General features: G+C 34.7%; 1 protein-coding gene across 4 annotated transcripts in view; it reads left to right on the top strand.

Moving 5' to 3' along the window:
• The first annotated feature begins 483 nt into the window (after positions 1–483).
• LOC106472278 overlaps positions 484–8,204 on the top strand; it is a 33,969-nt gene continuing 26,248 nt past the window's right edge. Inside the window, exons 1-2 of one of the 4 annotated variants that reach the window (XM_022400875.1) lie at positions 484–559; positions 999–1,093. The gene's annotated coding sequence lies outside the window, so the exon portion shown is untranslated. Of the gene's footprint in view, positions 560–647; positions 864–998; positions 1,098–8,204 lie in introns of those variants that run through there. The other 3 variants (XM_022400877.1, XM_013932908.2, XM_022400876.1) reach the window with 3 other exon arrangements.

Below are 8,204 nucleotides of genomic sequence, written 5' to 3'. Positions count from 1 at the left end.
ATATTCTCACCAAATCGTTAACTGATAGTTGTAACTGTACATATAAAGTTAAATATATATATATATATATATATAATGCAAATATAAGGAACTGCTTTGTGTCTGCACCACATTTGAGAAAAGAAGGAACACCCGTGTTTTAAACACACAAAAAAGAAGAATGAGTGACAGCAAGATTTACAAAATTTATCTTCTTTACTTTTATTTTTTCGTTCGAATACTTTGGAGTACAGCAACACGCAAGAAACGGAAAAATAACTGACCATCCTCACGTCCACATGTACTTTGTATCACACACACACAGATGTCGCTACTTCTAAGTGTATAAAAACTCCCGATTTTTTGACGCCGCTTTAACCCTAACGTTGCCAGCGCTCGATGATAAATGATCTTTCGGCGCTTGTGTGGAGTCTCGCGCTTAGGAACGTAAACTGGCTCTCCTCGCGGGCTAGAAACGCTGAGCTAGGGAATACCACACAACGGCCACTAACGCAGAAGGCGAAATACCATCGAGAGGTTCTAATTGTATCACAAGAGGCATGCAGTTAGAAACGGAAAGGTACGTTTTCCCTTGAACAGTGTGAGTCAGTTCACATTACTTGAATTAGTTTCCCCAATTTATCCCTCTTGCAATAACTGCTACACTTGCCACTGGCTGAAGTGTTTTATAGCAGCTGGGCGTGGTCAGATGAGGTCAGTACCCCGTCCTGTCCTGTGTAGGAACTGTAGACCAAAACGTTTTTTGCCTGCGGGTGACGTGAATGTATCAACGTTGGTGGCTTGTTAGTGTCCGCGTATAGCTTCAAAGTACAGCAGAAGTCTGGTACTAAGATCTATCGTACTGACATGCATTGGCGTTGAAGGTGAAATTATTTGTTATATGAAGTTAGAAGAAACCTTTACGAGTTTAAAATAGCATGATGAGTGTAACTAGTGTTAGCAAATGAGGCACAAATCGGCATCTCATTAATTCAAACGTAGTTCTTTTGTTTTCTCAGGATCTGGAGGCCGCGCTGGTAGATGGCGCTAGTATCGTACTTCGTGACGTGTGTGCCCGTCTGTTGAGGTTTCTTACCGAGAGGAAGGACATCTTGTAAGTGGGTACTTGTTATATTGTTAATTAGCGTCTTTGATTAATTACTTACCACTATTGCTCAAAGTATGTAGTTTTCATTGTATATTCACCAAGTTAACAGAATGTATTTAATTATAAAATATTGTAATTGTGTTTTGAAAGATGGCTTCTAAATCAAAATTTTAGAAATAATCGGTATTTTTAATTATACAATGAAACTCGAGGCTGCAAGAGTCGAAGTTGGTTGTTTGATGATATCGTGTATAATATTTTTTACGCTTTCTAATTGATGTATTTTGCATAACCTGTATTATATTAACATTGTTAAAACCTGAATAGTAACAGAATAATAGAAAATAAAGTGTTTACCATGGTTACACGTAAGTGTTTCTAATTTCCTGGTTCATTGGTGCTTTCTGTTTAAATTTTAAGTAGTTCTTCACTCTGAGGGTTTTGTTTTTATATAATTCCATAAAATTGCCGTGTCTTTTTTTTTTTCCGAAGTTGGCAAACAAAACGATCATATTCCACATTGAGAGTGCAAATAATGTAGCATTTTAAATTGTTTTCAATAAATTTTATGATTTATTTGAAATATCGGATATAATAATATGTATATAATATATGTGGTGGAAACATAAAATCGACATAATATTGAAGTTGTAATAGCTTTATTTCTATCTATCTATCTCTCTCTACTTCACCAAATCCTACATAATGACTACAGGTAGTAGAAACAAATTACACCCTCCATTCATCTAAACAGTGGAGTCATTGTGAAAAGTTTAATAGCTTCATCACCAGAGGGAGATGTGTCGTGTAGGGGTCATCTTGTCAATATCTCTGTTACTCTACGTTCATCCTCTGTAGTTTGTCACACACAGTTGCACGTGCATTTCGCAACTTGTGCTTGGGGAGAGGAATGATAAGATTTCTAGAAATATTTTCTAGGTCTAGCCATGAAGCTAAAGCTTGACTTATCGTGTTACCACCTAGTTGCCCCCCGCCGGGGTTAAACTGTAGATCGTGCGTCGGCTCAGCTGTTTAGTACACAGTTCAAGGTTTCGTCTCATTTGCTCGCCTGTTTCACGTGTTGATAACTCTAGAAAGACGGGGGTGGGACGATGAGGAAGTTCGGATTTTTTTACATCACTTCTTTCTTCCCTTATGGAAGTTCACTGTACAGGATAAGACCGCATATTTGTGGATATAGTCATCCATCTTTAAATGTATCAAGCCATGATTAGTTCTGTATACAGCCAGAAATGACACGGGTTGGTGAATCTATATATAATTTGATTTATGTTTAGTATTGTTACATTTCTAAGAAACACGGAGCCATGTTTTGTAGCAGCAAAGTTTGATTACTTCCAAGAAAATTCACTTTCTTATCAACATTAACTGTGGACCATGATCATTCATTACATATTGTTGCCTTTGGGTTTCTAAGTCTTCTACCGCCAGAGTGCACTACCTGTATAACTGGTCAGGTTTTGTTGGTCTGCTTCACCCCACATCCGGGATTACATTAGGTAGTTTTCTCTCTTGGCGTTTAATGGTTCTTAATTCTCCACCCCCCTTCCTTCTTTTAAACTCGTAAAAATAAATTCCACACATTCCTTTTGTTTAAGTAACATCCCAGTATAACTTTTATTATTTACCATCAGTCCCAGCTTTATAAAGATTGATGAAGGAGAATTCCCCTTACTCATTACATTGTTCGCGCATTTAGTATTTATGGAAATGTGGTTCCAGGTATGGAAGTTTGTAGGCTGTACTTATCGTTTTGTATATGCCGTGTCATTCTTTCTTTCTAAACTCTGGTTATTTGTACTCTTTGAGTTAATCAGAAAAGTTGCTTTTGCTGTGTGGATGGAAATTTTGAATTACCTTCACATTTACCCTAATTTCAGGTTGTTTTTTTTTATGGCGCCATCTTCTTTAAAAACAACTTATAAAACTAATTTTTTGCCATATATTTGTTTTTTTTTTTTTCAACTTAACTGGCTAGTATTTGTATCGTTACATTATAATTAACATAATAATATAACATCGTTGTGTGTTCTGAATGTATTTTTTTTTTGTTTAATTAGCAAAAATAAATTCGTTAGGGTGCGCAGCTAATTTATGCAGATAATCCAGATTGAATGATACTTTTCCGTAAAAAAAAAACGTTAACAGGGACGATGACGTTAGACACCTTTATTTTTAACACTAGTAAACAACAAATAGAAGTAGTAAATATTATTGTTTTTGTAATGATGAACGAAAATAATAACTACAATATATTTTACTTCACGTGCATGCATAGGAAGAAATAAACTATATGTAGGGCTACAATCACGTGTGTGTGTGATTGGTAGGGCGAGGGTGGTTTGGTCATAGACATGCGTCAACAGTCCAAATTTTAGTCGGGCAGCAAATTTTTAAAATGTAATGTTTCTTTGAACTTTCTTGCTCTTCAGATAGAACACTTTCACAAGCTGGTTAGCAACTGTTGTTGGAATCTTGTGTTCACCAATAAGGAATCTTCTTTCTCAAGTAGGCAGTTATTACCACAATCTCTTACTCTTCAATACTGACTTATTTCCCATTCTGAGTTCTTAAAATTAAATTCTCCTCCCACAAGTAAATTGGTAACTGTTGTCATAATTTTGTGTTCACCAATAAAGAATCCTCATTATCAAATAAGGGTGATACCTGTTATTATAGCCTTTGGTTTTGAATTGGAATATTTCTCCCCAAAGTTGTTTGGTAGCCATTATTACAACTTGTGCTATCCAGCAGGAATTGTTCTGTCGCAGTTTAATTGGCAACTGTTGTCCGAGTATTGTGTCCTTCAGCACATACACTTCTTCCACAAGTAAGTTGGCAACTGTTGTCCGAGTATTGTGTCCTTCAGCACGTACACTTCTTCCACAAGTAAGTTGGCAACTGTTGTCCGAGTATTGTGTCCTTCAGCACGTACACTTCTACCACAAAGTTGGCAACTGTTGTCCGAGTATTTTGTCCTTCAGCACGTACACTTCTTCCACAAGTAAGTTGGCAACTGTTGTCCGAGTATTGTGTCCTTAAGCACGTACATTTCCACAAGTAAGTTGGCAACTGTTGTCCGAGTATTTTGTCCTTCAGCACGTACACTTCTTCCACAAGTAAGTTGGCAACTGTTGTCCGAGTATTGTGTCCTTCAGCACGTACACTTCTTCCACAAACTTTATATGAATATATATATCTTTATAAGTATAGATGAACAGGAATCATGACAGAATGTTAAAAAATTGTCTTATTAGATGGCCAAAATCCCCCAATTCATTTCTCTTTTCCAACACATAAAGTATCAGTTGATATTAAGGTAAGAAATGGAAACCCTTCTAAAGAAAAGAAAATATTTTTTACATTTATTTTTTCAGCATTTTATTTTGTATGTACTGCTTCTAGAGCCTCACTGCTTTTTGTATTTGTATATTCATCGTACAGTTTCTCAGTTTCTGGGATCGTGCACTTTGCATGATTATAACGTTCCTGCAGTGTAAAAACTGTAAACAGTTATATAAAAAGAAGCACCTATATGAGATCAAAATGTATATATATATTGAGAAGTGAAAAAGGATCACAGCCTGAGACTCTGTAGTAAACCATAGGAGAATGCTACCTTGTATAAATATTAAACAATATGATACCATAAGGTTGATGTTGTGTTGTAAACTTACTGGGTGTGTGAAACATCCATTCTTGTTCTGTAATACAGCATTGCAGTTTTCATAGAAAACAGGATCATAGTGATATTGTTGAAAGTCAGATGACCAAGTTTGCCCTCCCCCTTTTTTCTTCTTCTTCGTTAGAGTGTGATGGCCCAGTAAGGAAAAAATGTAAAGTTTTATATCCTATTGTTCGACATATTGAAGGATAATATGATGAAAGTTCAAGTAAATATCTGGTTGATCAAAACCACATGGTTTGCTTTTGGTTTACGTGTATAATTTTCAAACTGAGCAAGAAGTTTGATAAAAAATACACTGTGTACTAAGAGTTTATTGTCCATGTGTAATAAAATTACTTACTTTTTAAGGCACCCAGAAATAGAATTTCTTAAAACTATTTAAATTGGGTAGCCAATTTCCTGTTAACAGCTGATGAATGATAAATGGGTTATTACATTACTCTTCCAAAATTTCTTTTTTGTGCAAATTATTTAGAATTCAGAGTAATTTTGTTGGTGTATATTTTATTAAAACTGGTAAAAAAAAATTAATAAAAGTTGGATTATTACAGAGCAATTTTGTATAAGGTACTTTTATTTAATTTGTTAACTGTATGAATAGTATGTCTTATAGGTTACGCAGCATTAAGTGTGGTAGCCAGCTTAGTTTTTTGGAGGGTCAGTAGGAAATACAACTTTGTGCCATAATCGTCCTCTGAAAGTACCAATGGAAGGCTGGCCCAGCATGGCCAGGTGGTTAGGGGGCTCTACTCGCAATCTGAGGGTTTCGGGTTCGAATCCCCATCACAACCAAACATGCTCGCCCTTTCAGCCGTGGGGGCATTATAATGTGACGGTCAATCCCACCATTCATTGGTAAAAGAGTAGCCCAAGAGTTGGCGGTGGGTGGTGATGACTAGCTGCCTTCCCTCTAGTCTTACGCTGCTAAATTAGGAACGGCTAGCACAGATAGCCCTCGTGTAGCTTTGCGCGAAATTCAAAACAAACTAACCAATGGAAGGATATTTGTAAAGGAGTGCTACGTTACATCTCGTGTATTGTTTACATCTCGTTACATCAGTCAGGATGTTGAACATTGTCATTTTGTGATTATAATAGTATGACCGTTTATCTATTCAGTTCCCATGCCTGTTGCAAGCGTCACACTTATGCATAAAATCTGCATTTTTCCATGCAAAAAATAATACGCATGTTGGTGCGGAGAAGGTCGCTTACATTTAGCATACACAGTTTATTTATTTTGCTATAATTTATTAGTTGGGTGCGCTGAGTACTTGCTAAACTTAACTTAAATTTACCCGATATCTTCTAATACAATAAAACTTGTGTGGCTTTAAACCAAAAATTTAATTTAACACAAAAACATTCTCAATAACAAAAAGAATGTGTAGAGAAACAGTATATCAAAAAAAAAAAGAAGGTCTGTGATTTTTTTCTTAAGTCTTCTAAACTTCCTGTAAGATTCCTTCGTAAATAGTTATTTTTTCCAGGAAACTATAAATTACTGCTCAAACTGCTTTATTTACTTCACACTGATATAAATAGTTTGCCTTAGTCCAATCCACCCAAATGTATTTAAAAATTGTCTACAGTTATTTTCAAAGCTTCGCTTCATTAGTAATTGTGTAGATATGATGCAACTCGAAAAAAAAAGGAGGGAAAGAAGCTTATTTTAATAAAATCAGGTGAGAGCATTGGATTCTCATGGAATGATGGTTTCTCAGCAAACATAAGCCTTTACTTTAGGATGACAGAAAATTTCTAAAAACAAATTGATTACTTTATCTAAAAAAATAATAAATGTAAATTCACAAAATAATAAAATGGTCGACTAGTAAAATAAAATAATAATCCAGAGAAATAATTATGGGAGAGAGAGAAGACTTGTGTATAGGTTAAATAAACCTTTTTCAACCACACCAATCTAAAAGTCTTCTCTTTCGCATTATCGTTTCCCTGGATTATTATTTTATTTTATTAGGCTATTATTTTATTATTTTGTGGATTTAGGGTTGTTATTTTTCTGTGCTTATATTTCTAACTCCAAATTTAGTTGTTCTTCTTTTCGATAATTTTAATAATAATTACTTTATAAGTTCAACAATGTTTTTATCAGTATTTTTGTCACCATGCTCCACATTAAACACGTGTAATTAGAACTGTTATATTTTTTTTACCTATCAACGATTCTTCCTGAGCTTAATTCCACTGTAATATGTTTTTTACTGCCTGACAAAGAGCACCTTCGTGGAACGTTGCACAAAATATAACTATTAAAAAGTTTTCATTTAAACGTGTCAACTTATTTTTTATTATATTTTATCCAAGTTTTTCTTTTTACATCTTGCGGAACAGCATTCATTCAAGATTATTGTTTACAAGCAACTCCTCGGAACTGCATAGAAATATAAGGTGGAAAATCTTTGGGAATTACACTAAGTAAATGTTGAGAATTTCGAAACGTTGTCCTCCGGATTTGTAGGTTTCTACAACAGGCAGTTGCTGTCCATTTGAAACTTAGATTCGTTATGAATACTCTGCCTAAACAACCTATCAAAGATTAAGTAAATGTTGCATAATTAGAAATTTCAATTTAAAATTATTTCAGTGTTAAAAACTTGCTAGGTATATATCTGGCCTCGACAAATCCCAGGCTCCAGGTTGCCATGGCAGCTAAAATTTCATTGTGGCACATAGTATTTTCTACCACTGTATTCGTGCATAGAGATGTGCTAAATAGAACTCGAATCTAGAACAGTTCTGTGCTCTTGGAAGTATTTTCACATTCTTTGAGTCCAAAATCGAACTGAATCTAAAATCAAACTTTGTATCTGTGATTTTAATGGCAGATCCAGAACTTTTTCATTTCTAATTTTGTGCCATTTTGTTTTTCTTTCTCTCAATTCAACCAATCATTGTGCATATTTAGATTCATACGGGACCGAAGGCAGTTACTTAAGACAATACTATCAAGTGGTTGTTGATATCATGTGATCATTAGCATGCACTCGTTGCTATAAAAGTAAATAAATATAGCCACCATTTGTCGATACAAACAGTAGTGAAGTTTGGTTAGTCACACGAAAAGGCCTTTGTTTATCGTTGTACAGTGTTGTAGCGATGAGTAGATTAGACCTATTCTAAAACAACCTGCTTCGCCTATTGATATCACAATGATTATTTTTATTTTACTTTCATTCACTGCAAGAATCCACCTAAGTTATAGTTATTTAGCCTACTATTTTTAATAATTTCACGTATTGAATTTTAACTTTAATATACGTTATACAATATAGTTTAATTATGAACCCTTTGGTTTTTAGTGTAAAACTGTATGTTTCCTACCATAACCATACGACCGACTCGAAATATATTCCATAACTTTCTATATTGACCTGACTCCTAGTA

The sequence above is a fragment of the Limulus polyphemus genome, unplaced genomic scaffold (assembly GCF_000517525.1).
Source record: "Limulus polyphemus unplaced genomic scaffold, Limulus_polyphemus-2.1.2 Scaffold5213, whole genome shotgun sequence".
Classification (NCBI taxonomy): domain Eukaryota; kingdom Metazoa; phylum Arthropoda; class Merostomata; order Xiphosura; family Limulidae; genus Limulus; species Limulus polyphemus.
Note: the sequence above shows the minus strand (reverse complement) of the source record. Positions and strands in the feature narration are given on the sequence as shown.